This window comes from Epinephelus fuscoguttatus, linkage group LG11, assembly GCF_011397635.1.
Source record: "Epinephelus fuscoguttatus linkage group LG11, E.fuscoguttatus.final_Chr_v1".
NCBI lineage: Eukaryota > Metazoa > Chordata > Actinopteri > Perciformes > Serranidae > Epinephelus > Epinephelus fuscoguttatus.
In genome coordinates, this window is record NC_064762.1 from 24728595 (window position 1) to 24742192 (window position 13598).

The 13598-nt window shown below is 38.6% G+C and overlaps 1 pseudogene; it reads left to right on the forward strand.

Moving 5' to 3' along the window:
• Nucleotides 1-6134: 6134 nt before the first annotated feature.
• LOC125897578 (voltage-dependent L-type calcium channel subunit alpha-1D-like) lies at nucleotides 6135-8121 on the forward strand (annotated as a pseudogene).
• The last annotated feature ends 5477 nt before the right edge of the window (nucleotides 8122-13598 follow it).

Genomic DNA, 13598 nt, shown 5'->3' on the forward strand with positions numbered 1-13598 from the left:
GAGCCAAACGGGGTCACCCGGAAACATGGTCGGTAACAGTATAGCCTATGTAAAGGATGACAACACAATAAGGCCAGGCTTTAATAATGCATCTGCTGCAGTGAAGCCTCTCTGTCTTCATGGACGACAGCGAGAAAGCATCTAGCTATATTTGCGCTCCACAATCGCATTTAAATTACCTCCGGGGATGGGTAATGTTACAGAGGAAAATATGATAATGAGGCAGCGCGCACAGAAACCAAGATTTTTCTCTACTGCCGTCTCGCCACACCCTTAATGCTTTTCCCCCTCAAGGCCTGAGCTGAGTTATGAAGTGTTTTAGTACCATTTCAGTCCATAATATTCAGGCTGCAGGGAGCTCCAACACTGATTAGCTGTGGCTGAGGCTGCAGGAGGAATAGTAGTAAAAATCCAGGTATGTGCAGCACTGGGCTGTAATTATAGGCAGAGAGGCTGATCAGTGCAGGCAGAGCCTCCCTCCCCTCCCCCTGTGTCTTTATAGGGCTAGCCCGCTAAACCATTAAAATGCCCTCCTTTTGTCCCCTTCCAGCATATTGCAGACTACACTGGAAGGATCCCAGTCACCATTAGAGATTTATTTATTTATTTATTTATTTTTTTGTTTTTGTTCTTGTTGTTGTCGTCAGTGCATGATTTTTGAAAGGGGGGGGGGGGGCACTATCAGATTAAGGCAGTTTCTCTCTCCACGCAAAGTGTCTTGGATAAGCATAGTTTCAAACGCAGTTAATTGTGCCGTGTTAACATTTCATTACACAGGAATTTTACCTACAAGTGATAGGATGGAATACAAACTGATGCAGTTAAACTTGTACGGTCATAATCAATATTTTGTCTTGTGTGACCGCAGGATTTAATGAGGTGTAAACTGCAATCATAGGCTGTAAAAGTTATAGACGTAGCCACCATGATGTCACCCATTGGTTTGCGGACTCCAGGCTGAAGCCATTCAGTCGTCGCCATCCTGGTTTTTTGGAGCTAAACATGACCTTATTTGGGCGAGAGAGATGGATCTGACTGAGAAGCGGAGGACACTATCAACAGACAGCCTGTCACTCAAAGTGTCCCACCCTAAATTATGCGTAACTTTAAGCCTTAGGAAAATGTATCAGGGTAATTTTTTAAATAAAATTTGTTCTTTAAAAGTTGTCATTAATGAGGAAATTAGCTAGAGAGATCAACACTGTTTTTTTGTACAAGACAGTTAACATGTTTATTAATGCTCTTAAATTGGGCATTTAAAGCAGGATTTATATTTTATACTGCGCTGAATCGATGCCGTAGCTATGGCGTAAGCTCTGTGTTGGTGCAGAGCCAACGCTGTAGCCTACGCCATAGCCTGACATGCACCTCAACAGAAATGTAACTACAGGTTGTGGGGACGCAGACCTCCTGTCTATTTTTGTAAGCTGAAACCATTCCCCTCAGTGGAAACAAAGCTTTTATTCACTTTCATTTCACAGATAAGAAACAATAAATTGTGAAGATAATAAAGCCTCCACTAAGATAGCATTTTAAGTCTTGTGTGTGATTTATCCTGGCTTCATATAAGCAGAGGAAATCTCTGCTTGTCGCTAGGCTAATTTATATAATATAAAATGCCATAGGCTTGTGCTAAAAAGATTAGCATGTTGTAATTGTAGGTAAATGAGTCTAGCAGAAGACAAGTGCTTTGTCTGTGAATGCTGCGAGTTTCAGTGAAGCCGATTTGTGTACTTGTGTTTGAAAGTGTAGCTTATTAAGCCACATTTACTGTTTCCAACTAAACTTTTCAGCACTTCACAGAAACCCCACAGCCGACCAGTGTTTTGGAGGTGTAACTGCAGAGTGACACAGACACAACTGCACAAATATAAATGCTCACAACGGCATAGGCCATCCATGCACGTAGTCTACGGCACAGGCTCTACATAGAGCTGACACACAAGAATAAATTCACCTTAACACAGGGGTCCATAGGGACTGACTGGCTTCCAGAGCCAGCCTCAAATGGCCTTTCAAAGAACTACAGTTTTTGGCACTTCCATGTTATCTATATATTTACATTAATATTATTCTTGTATTTGAAACCTGTCTTAGTATGTTTTTTTCTACTGTCCAGCCCCTTAACAACGTTTTTAATTTTGTTTAATGTCCTTTTAAAATGTGTTTATTCTGCACTTTGTCTAAATGCTTTTGATGTTTATAGAGTTGCTGAAATGTGCCATATAATGCGTTTTATAAATAAACCTGCTTTGCTTTACAGAAGATGAGGAGAGGAGAGTGAATAAAATGAGAGTTTTGAAAAGGACTCTGCATTGTTTCAGATACTTACTTGAGTGCAAATTACACATTTCTCTTATTGCCATGACCCTCTAGGCAATGGCTGATATATATATATATATATATAGGGAAAAAATTATAATATATAATAGTAGAAATATAATAATCATAACAGGTTTTCATCAGTGTATAATCACCTGAAAATCTGAATTATTGTGTTTTCATTACCATAGAGTGAGCTGTTTATATCTACATTCAGAGCAGGTCCTCTCTCACAGAGTCTGCCATGTTGTTTCTGTAGTAGCAGTAGCCCGGAACAGACAAACCAAACACGGCTCCTGATGTGGCCATCTGTGTCTTCACGTTAGTCATCGCAGTTGGCTCATACATGCCTGGTACACTGGAGAAGTTGAAGTTCTGTACCTTAACTGTGAGATGCCACTAAATCCAACACACAGGAGCTTTAATTCAAAATTAGGTAAATGAATAAAGAATGGACTGTATAAAATAATGGAGGTAGCTACTGTGATGTTTGACTGCCGTTTTAAAACCTTAACATTGGTATTCCGGCCATTGCCATCTTGGTGTTTTGGAGCCAGAAGTGACCATAAATTATAGCTGCTGTGCAGCAATGGTCAGGGCCGGGCAATTTTAGGCAAAATTAGGCAATTCTGAGCAACACACACACTAAAACAAAGCATATCACAACACAGAAGTTACATTATATAATTATGGCATGCCCTTCAAATTGTGGATGAGTGGCTGAAGTGATCAGACTCATAATATACAAAGGAAAGAAAAAACTCAAGAACAAAAAAGTAAGAATAACATTAACTGCTAGCAATTATGAACAAACTGGCCTGATCTAGCTTAAAGCTAAACATTATCCATGCTGACAAAGATGAAAACATTTTTTAAAATGTAAAAGTAGCTATTGGATAGACTCTGCATATTGACTGATAGCTAAGCCAAATAAACAGGGAAAAGAGACAAGGGATAAGTGTTGATAAAGAGTATTTGTCTCTCCGCAAAACTGCCTGGATCATAATTATTATAATCTCTAATCCACATAGCATGATGCCTGAACATAGGACTTTCACATTAGAAAGGCTTGACTAAGCCAAGCATCAGGGTGCCAGACAGTAGCCATCCATGCCATGGAAAAGCAAATTTCAAAGTGAAAGTTCCAAAGCTGTAGCACATATGGTTGATTTGTTATGAATTTTCAAAGTTTTGAAATTTAGAGGCTTGCTGTAGCGCCACCATCAGGACTATTGTCTTGTGTTTCCAGTTGAGAACATCTGGCATGGGACTGGACCTTTATGAAAAGCTTGGGTAGATTTCTCATATGGAAATGTTGCACGAGCTGAGGCTTGAACTCACAATCTTCAACACCAAGAACTATCCTCTATCTCACTGAGCTAATTGGCAAACAGAAATGTCACATGTAGCTTCACAAATTGACTAAGCCAGTCACCTGTGTGCAAGACAGCAGCTGTTAGTGTGTAAAGGCAGATTTCAAACGGCTGTCAAATATTCAGTTATTAAGATAAAAATCCGAAAATACACAAATTGCATCTAGACAGCATGGAGATGTTGGTAATTTGTTTTTAACAATGATTTATTGGCTCCATAAGTGAAAAACTGATGTTTAAAAATGCCATTTTTACACTGACTCCAATTGTTCGCATGAGAGCGAAATTCAAAATGCTGTAAAAAAAATTCAGTTTTTGAGATAAAATTCTGATATTTTCCAAATATCATCTACCATGACTCTAGAATTATGTCATTTTTTTTAATGAACATTGAAAATGTATTGAGCAAGAATTTGCAAGTATATGTTTACAGTACTGTTTACAGTCAAACATTTTGATGCACTGTAGGCTCAATTTTCGATAAATCAAAAATCTGTCAGTCTGAAGATGCTCTGTAGCAAGTTTGGTGTCAATTGAGCAAAAATTGTGGGAGGAGATAGGTTTAATAAGTTTTAGAGTTTTTGAAAAAACAGAGTGATGGACTTCATAATTTGCAATAGGTTTAAATGTACAAAAGTTAAAAGTATTAGGGCTACATTTTGGTGAAAGTTGCAAATCTGTAGCACATATGGTTGATTTGTTGTGAATTTTCAAAATTTTGAACTGTAGAGGCTTGCTGTAGCACCACCATCAGGACTATTGACCTGTTTTTGCAGCTGAGGCAATCTGGCATTAATTATTAAACTTAGAATTATGCCGCTAAAACTACTAACTAACTAACTAACTAACTAACTTACTAAACATACTAAACAACTTTTATGATTGTGAGACGTTGTGCTTAATTTTTAGCATGGATTAATACCAGTGTTGGGGAGTATTTAACTACATGTAGTTCAATTTCTAGTTTAACCACAATTTGCAGTAGTTGGGTTGTAGTTTAACTACATTCAAATCTCAGTAGCTTTTTCGGTAGTTAACTACTTTGGGTCATGTAGTTTAGGTAGTTAATTACAAACTACATACTCATTGTATTCTCATGACATTTTTTGCCATATAATATGGCACAATGCCACAGCTCATTGGCCATGGTTGTTATTAAATGACAATCACCTGATATTAGATTAAAAACACCTGTAGTTTGCAACCAGGATGTCTGCGATCGGATATTATGAATTTCCCTAGAAATTTTGGATCTACCACCTCAACAATTGCTCCCTGCCTTCTCATTAAAACACATCCTCGGGTTGCCTCAGTGAGGACTGGATGCCCCAGTCCCTAAATCAAACTTTACTCAGTTCAGTCAGTTCTGTTGTACCTCCGTGTAAGAACATGAGATTCCAGACTCAGATTGTGATAATTTTCCATGATGTAGTTTGGATGTAGTTGAACTACTTTTTGAAAGTAGTTTTAGTTTGACAAACTGTCTCATTTTGAGAGTAGTTAAAACTCTGATTGCCTCCTCAGATCCTAGGCTATGCAGACTATGTCTTCACTAGTATGTTTACATTTGAGATCCTTATTAAGGTGAAAACAATAAAAAACTGTTGAGCTTTCTCAGCAAACAACCCACCACTTCCAAGCTCGCTGCACACATCCTCCCTCCCCTCATTTTTGTGTCTATACTTTTTTTGTTGTTGTTAAAATTAGTTAATCTGTCTTTGCTCTTGCATGTCTGCACCAGGTAAATCCCATGTGTTTCAGCTTAATCTTAAAATTTGATCAGGAGAGGATTATAAGCCGTTTCATGGAAAGTGTTTGTGGTAGGGTCCCTGGCGTAATCTGCACTGGAAATGAGTGTAGTGGCTTTTGAATAACATGCCCCATGTTTCGTGAACATTTTGCATTTTTTATGAGCCATTTGTGTGTATATATATGTGTGTGTGCAGTACTGCATATGTACAGTATGTGTCTCTGATCACAGTATTTTTAAGTGCTTTTAAGTGGAACTGAAAAAATTGAATTGCATGACACGATTGTTGCTGACACAATATTCCAAGTACGAATCTGTTAACAAGTTTGTTTCTGAAATGCTGTTTTTCAACTCTGCCTGCTCTAAAAAATATGATCAACATCACAGCTTTATTTAAAAAAAACCAACAGATATCAAATTACATTGTGAATTGTTGTTATGAACACTCATGAAATGCAAAATGCAATCAACTCTGACCTTCAAGTCAAGTAGAAAATACAAAATTCAGCAAAAATCTTTGGTTACACACACAATATTCTTTTGAAAACTGATGCTGTAAATAGTTTTACTAAACAGTCATCTAAATCCCATTTCAGCCTGACTTGAAGCTGTCCCACTGTACTATAAGTGCTCGTGTTTATGATGATGACGTCTTCTTGAGTCCTGACTGTGTTCTCTCTTCTGTCCAGATGACAGCGTTCGGAGCATTTCTTCATTAAGGAGCTTTCTGCAGAAACTACTTCAACCTATCAGACCTGCTGGTTGTTGGTGTGTCTCTGGTCTCCTTCGGCATTCAGTACGTATCATTAAATTAATTTTTTTTTTTTTTTTTTTTTTAATTGTGGAGCTGGACGGATGGTTGAGTCAGTTATTCTGTTGGTTGGATCATCTGATCTACACTTCTAAAACTACATAACTTGACACGTATTGTTCAGATTTGCATCACTTTGGCATGGATATTCATTGGGGGTGATTTTAATTCATTTGATCACCCTCTGATGTTTCATCTGGCAACACCACCAGGTCATATTGGCCTCTAGTACACTACATGTCATCATAAATGTTGCAGTAAAATTTACTGGCCACATCCATTCTGTCTAGAAGATCAACTTGAGCTTTCCTCTAGCACTGCACTCAAGCCACAATATCAACTTTGCACATCTCATAATTCTTTTTTTTGTGAAATTTGGTATCATATTGATGCTCTGAGAGATGAACTATGGCCTCTCTAGTAGCCACACTTCTGGTAAGGCTCTAATAATAGCAAATTATCAATATAATGTTAGCTCCGTCCAGCATTTTTGTTTTATGTGATGCAGTCATCATTGTAGCCTCCAGGGGCTACTGGATTTAGACTTGTAGGCTTGTTTCATGACGATCCACTGTCTTACATTTTCACCAGTGCTGGGAAAGGTTTAATCTTGTTATTTTGGTAAATACCAAGTCAGTGCATTCAAATGAACTTGTCTGGTTTTGTCCGAAGTGTTAGCATCATGTCCTGTGATGAGCTGTGATCTCCAGCATTCAGGACCACCTCTGAGCTGAATTTTAATATATGAAACAAGTGCAGATATTGCAGTTGAAATTGTTTTTTTTTTCTTTTTGTCTTCCATAGATCTTCTGCCATCTCAGTGGTGAAGATTCTCCGTGTTTTGAGAGTCCTCCATCCGCTCAGGGCCATCAACAGAGCCAAGGGACTGAAGGTCAGAATGACAATAGTACAACATGGAGCAGTGTTTATCTACTGTATGTGTGTGTGTAGTTCTCCATGTGAATGTGTCCTGAATTTGTACATGCGTGCGCCTTTGCTTCTGATACAGTACTGTGTGCTCCTACTAAACAGTGTATAACTGTGTCCTTTGCAGCACGTGGTCCAGGGCAACATCATGATCGTCACCACGCTGCTGCAGTTCATGTTTGCTTGTATCGGAGTGCAGCTCTTTAAGGTACAGTGAAGAGATGGTGAGAGGGAAAGAGTGTAGCATGGTTACAAAATATAGTCAGCTTGCGTTTCTTTCGGCTCACCAATCAGCCGGCTCTTCTGGTGTAAAACAATAATTAGTTGTACAGAAGTAGAGGGTCTCAAACTAAACACACCTCTGATTTTCTCTGTTGTTTTCTTACACAGGAGAAAATTTATCGATGCACAGATGAGGCAAAGTCCAGCCCAGAGGAGTGCAAGTAAGTTCTTTTATGTCTTCACAGTTTCCAGCTTCAGACATTGGCCTGCATGAGTGTCTCTAATTGTCTTCTTGTGCATATATGTGGTTAAACTTCCACCTATAAATCACAGAGGTACCTACATTCTCTACAACAACGGAGACACTGAGCTGCCCATGGTGAAGGAGAGGGTCTGGTACAACAGTTACTTGAACTTTGACAACGTCCTCATGGCCATGATGGCTCTCTTTATTGTGTCCACCTTTGAAGGATGGCCCACGTGAGTTTGGCAGGACTCTGGATTTACTTAATGTTTGATCATCATTCACCTTTTCTTTGTCTGAATGAAAAATTCTCTATTGTCACCATTTTCAGTAACCAAAAATAAAGAAATATCACCTATTTTGAGTCAGAGTTGATTGATTTGCCTGTTCAGTGTTTTGACTTTCCAACAGAGAGAACCTAGGTCCCATCTACAACTACCGCATAGAGACTTTCTTACATTCTAAGATGTAGTTTAACTACTTAGAACAACTAACTCAACTTGTGAATGATTTCAATTTCCTCCTTGCACTGGTGCGGTCTTCTTGGATTTTTCTGTTTGCATGCCTCAGTTCTGCTCCAATTCTGCACATAATGTATTTCTTTAAAAATTTTTCTTGCAGACTGAAGGCATGTTCTGGGTGAGCTGCAATAAGGGTGGAGAATACCTCGGAGTCTTCCACTTGCTGCCTCAGAGTCTTGCAGAGGCTGCCCTCTCTCCAGGTCACTTTCAGTGCCTCTGATAACTTGGCCTCCAACTTTGTGATGGTATCCTGGAATTAAATTTGCTTCAAAGGTGTATCTTTTCCTTTTCAGGAAGGTACTGGAGTTGCCAATAGCTGCAGCATAGCTGTGGTCAGCGTGGTTGACATGAACCAGCAACTCTTCACATCTGCTGCAGGAGTAGATCATTGGGTCCACCTTCACCTGTCTGATGAGCCAGCCAGAGCTGTAGGTTAAGACCTCTTCCTGGATGCAGTCTGGCATCACTGTCTCTGCAGTCATCACCTCCATCACCGCCATCTCCTCTCTGAGGTTTTCATTGTCTGTAACATGCTTCATGTATCATATTAATTGGCATGAGTTACACCAATTGATGATTGTTCTTATTGTATTATTACTCCTTGACACTCTTAATACACAGGCAAGTTTTTGTTGATACCCACCTGTGAGGTAGATGACGTTGTGGGGTTCAAGTGACTATGGTTAGGTCTGCTCTGTGCATTGCCAAGCAAAGGAGACCCATTGTCAGCTCTACAATGTTGAAGAATAGTGGTCCATTTCCTTTTTTTTTTTTTTTATTTATTTATTTTTTTTAAACCACATCATATGCTGTATTTTCTAACCAACCTGAAGGTCCAAGATGAGATCCATTGAAGACTGTCCATGAGGATCTTCATCTGTTCACCACTTCTTGGTCCCAGAGGCCGGCGCCATAGATTTATGTCAGAACAGCTTCTGAGAAGTAAAGGTTTGATAGTGAATCTTGATAATCAAAATTTCACCTACACTGATTTTCCGAATCAATGCAAAAAAAACAAAAAACTATGATGATCCGTAGGCATTTCAAATGGGAGTCATTAACATTAATACCTTGAATTAAGCATGTCAAACAGCCTGTTCATTTCCACAAAGAAGTCTGCTGTAGCACGCACCTCACATGGCAGCCTTTTTAGGTCTATCAGTGTCTTCATCCCTATATGATTGGACGATTATTTTTACAAGGGTGAGGAGCCATCATTTAAAATGTAAGAATACTTGCTTCACAGGCAAAATAATTTGATAAAAAAAAAGATTGAATTGTGAAAAATGTATGCAAAAAATTCTCATCTTGACTCAATGTTTTGTACATTTTTTAAGTTCCATTAATCTTTGTAAAATAAAAATCAAAAAAGAATAGTTGCTCACCAGCTGCCACAGTGTGACTGAACACTTGAGTTGCAAGTCGAACTCGCATGTTCATAAAAGGTGGCAGAGTAACATGCTTTGCAGTGATCTTTGGAGCCATGCGGATGGAGTTTTGTGTGTCCAGTTCATAAAACATTTCCAAGTGTTTCCACTGGGCATGTTTCTCTCCTACCTGTGGTATAAGAAGATAGGTGATGTGAAACATGTGGTCTGAGACTGTTCATGTGTTTACAGAGAGATTGGACCAGATGAAGACATCAAGTATGGCAAATGAGTTTTTATAATGAAACTAACCTCCAGGCCATGCTTTTTAAGGTTGTTACAGACAGACTTGACAAGATGAGGCACATCAAAAATCAGAGGAATTTTCTGCCCATCCACTAATATGCAGTGTGCCACATCTGTACTGTCCATTATGTCTAGGCTGGCTCCTAACAGCTTAAGTGTCTTGATGTTTGAAGATGATTGGTCACAGACCACAGAAATAACCTGTTGTGAGAGATAGACAGTGTACATGTTAACACAACCTCAATTTCATTTGAGTATTAACACAGTACATATTTAACTGGATTTTATTCAGACTTACTGTGAAACCAATCTTGCTTAGGCGCCTTACAGCATCTGACAGTCTGTCTGCTGTCTCTTGTGCAGGGACACTATCTTTGGCCAGGAAATATCCTATGGTCTGCAGTGAGCAGATGAAAATGTGTTTTCTGTCATTTGTCCTGAAGACAAAATAATCATTCCAATAATATCAGACCGTCAGGGTGTAAAATTAACTCCAGACACCATAGTTGTAAAAGGTTGAGTTTATCAGATACATAAAGGCTACCCATAAGTGCCAGGTAAATAATTGGATATCATCATAGGTTTTTTATGTGTGTTTTATGTGTGAAAAAAGCCACCGCTCATCTGTAGGCAAAACACTTAAAGAGGTGCTTGAGCTCAAGACAAGACAAGTGAATGCAGCTGTACATAAGGGTTCAGGCAGTAACATTACTTGATTGCAAAATGCCAGACACCTGTGTCAAACATGGCAAAGGCTAGGGATGGGAATTCTAGTCCCAATAAAAAGGGAATTGTAGTCCTAGATAAAGTTATTCTAATAGCCTCGGGCACAAGTGTCTACTGAAAACAAGTACAGTACAAAAACACAATAGAGAAAAGCAACAAAATCTATGCAAACATCATGTAGTGGCCATCATAAAGCATAGTAGAGCATAAAATCTATTGTGATATGTTTAAAGTACAACGCTCATGTCAAATTCCTCATTGAGACCTAGTGGTTGTAAAGTTTCTAAGGTGTGGATCCAATAAAGCTCTCTCTGACATAGTCGCCTGTCAACATCACCCCCTCTCTGAAGAGTGATTTGCTCTATTCCCTGGAACCTAAGGGAGGAGATGGGATGAGAGTGATTATTAAAATGACAGGCTACAGGGTAATTAACATCATTTCGTCTTATTGAACTTTTGTGTTCACTAATCCTTTGTTTGAGAGGACGAATGGTTTTACCAATGTAGATTTTATCAACATGTGATAACTCCTCTTACTGGAAATGTTTTCCCTGTTCTGGGATGTGTAAAAGTATTAGTTTTCCATGTATTGTGGCACTGAGCACAGTTACCACAAGGGTAATTTCCTTGTTTAAGGGGAGCCAGGAGGGTCTGTCTGGGACTTGGTAGTATACTGGCTCTAACCAATTTGTTTTGTAGGTTAGGTCCTCTTTTATAGACAAAAAATTGTGGATCTTTAAAATGCTGGGTGAGAGCTGGATCTGTGGTCAGAATATGCCAATATTTGAGGATAGAATACTTAAACATGTGGGCCTGAGGAGTGTAAGTGGTGATACAGGTTACTGAATAAGGTTTTTCTTTTTGGACACTCTTTTCAATAAGACGTGTGCCCGTTAAAAAACATTTTTGGCAGTTAAATTTTATGAGTTTAACAGCCATTGACAGATTAGTCAATAAGTTAATTTTACACCGTGCAAATCATATGTATCATTCCCATCATAGGACCAACAAAACTATATCCTGTAACTGTAATATTGATTTGCTCAACTAACTAAAAAACTAATAAACGTAAACTCACTTGCTTCCATTTTGAGGCCACACCTTGAGCCATCACCACCATAACTTGGTTAGCCACTTGGCCTTTAGGCGTGAGGCCATCTATCCTGTCCAATGTCACATTTAAATCCAGATGTTTTTTAATGGCCATCTCATCAAAAACTAATGAAACTGCCAGCTCACATGGCTTCATTGTTTTTGCCAGCTGTTCCATCTGTTTAAGTATGGGATCAAGGAAACCTGGCTGTAAAACAGAGGAGCAGTAGCCTGTTAGTGGAATAGATCTAAAAAAAAAGAAGTTAAATTCAGTAAGGATACATTTTATATGTCAGCTGATAACTATATCAGAAACATGGTAATGGTGCAGAAAGTCTAATATTGCAATGTGTTATGTAACTATTCCTGACATGCATTGTGTCCACCATCTGGATGCCCCAATTTGATGCCCTCTGTACAAAGGTGTTAAAAGACCACTATGACATGATGTGTGAGATTCTGAAACTGCTCTTACATGAAAATGTCCCAGATTGGTGTTGATGAAGCGTTGAAGAGTTGATGGGGACGGAAGAATAAAATGCTTCCTCAGCGTCCTGTAGGCATTTGGGCTGTGGTGCAGAATCTGCAGACTAAGGTTTTTTATTGACCTTGGGAATCGTCTTGCTCTCTGTTTTTGGGTGACCATTTTGACTTGATGTAGTAAAAACTCTGCAGTCTCAGGAGGCAGCATTGTCAGGGCGTCTGAGTTTTTTCTTTTTCTCCTCAGCTCTAAGTCTTGAGAGAATAAAAAAAGACTTTATTCTAAAGGGAAGGAGGATAAGATAAAAGCACACACACATACATACATACATACATACATACATACATACATACATACATACATACACACAGTACAGGGTTCCTAAGCAGAATGGAAAAGCATCAAATTTGTAATTCCAAGATCTGGATAAGTATGGATGAAAGAAAATAGACTATGGAAAAATGTGTTATTAGAGTATTGCTGTATTATGTTTAAAATCAAACCAAAGAAGAGAAAGGAATAGAAGATATTAAAAAAAATATAGGCAATATGTTATTTATATAATGTGTCATTTTAATACAATTTATTTCCATAAAATCATTCGGTTATTTGTACTCAGATGTCATATATGATCTGAGAAATCTACAGAGAAGTTTTGAAATTTGAATCTGGGAAAGTTTGGAATACTGAAAAGGAAAATGTGTAGGAACCCTGTAGTTACACCTCAGCTATATTGAATGCATACTTGGCTTTCAGTTCTTTAACTTGAGCTACCAATACCCTTTCTCTGCATCTTCTCGCTGGTCTTTTCTCTCTGAAGCTGAGCTTTCATCCTTATTTTCTCTTCACGCCCCCTCTCAAGTTGCTGCTCAAGCTGCAGTCTTTTCAACCATTCCAGTTGGAGTTCTTCCTGAAGCTGTATATAGTTTATATATGTACATGGAATAACAAATCAGAATCTTAATTTTTTTTTTTAAAGATATTTTTTGGGGCATTTTTAGTCTTTATTTGATAGGACAGGTAAGCGTGAAAGGGGAGAGAGAGAGAGAGAGAGGGAGTGACATGCAGCAAGGGGCCACAGGCTGGAGTCGAACCCGGGCCGCTGCAGCAACAGCCTTGTACATGGGGCACCTGCTCTACCACTAAGCCACCAGCGCCCCGAGAATCTTAATTTTAATATTATAATTTATATTCATTATCTGTAATTATCATTATGAGTCTGTCATTTTTTGCAACATGAATTACAAAAGGACTTGTTACAACTTACTTCAACTACTATTTTTCACCTTACCTCAGCTACTGGGTCCTTGTATACTTGTACCACCTTATTCTCTTCTACTTGTTTTTCTCTTGCTGATGTTCTGACCTCTCCTTAAAAATAACATACCTTAAACATACTACATATACATAGGTGTAATAGTATGGTTGAAAGATGTTGCATGAATTGGATGTTGCT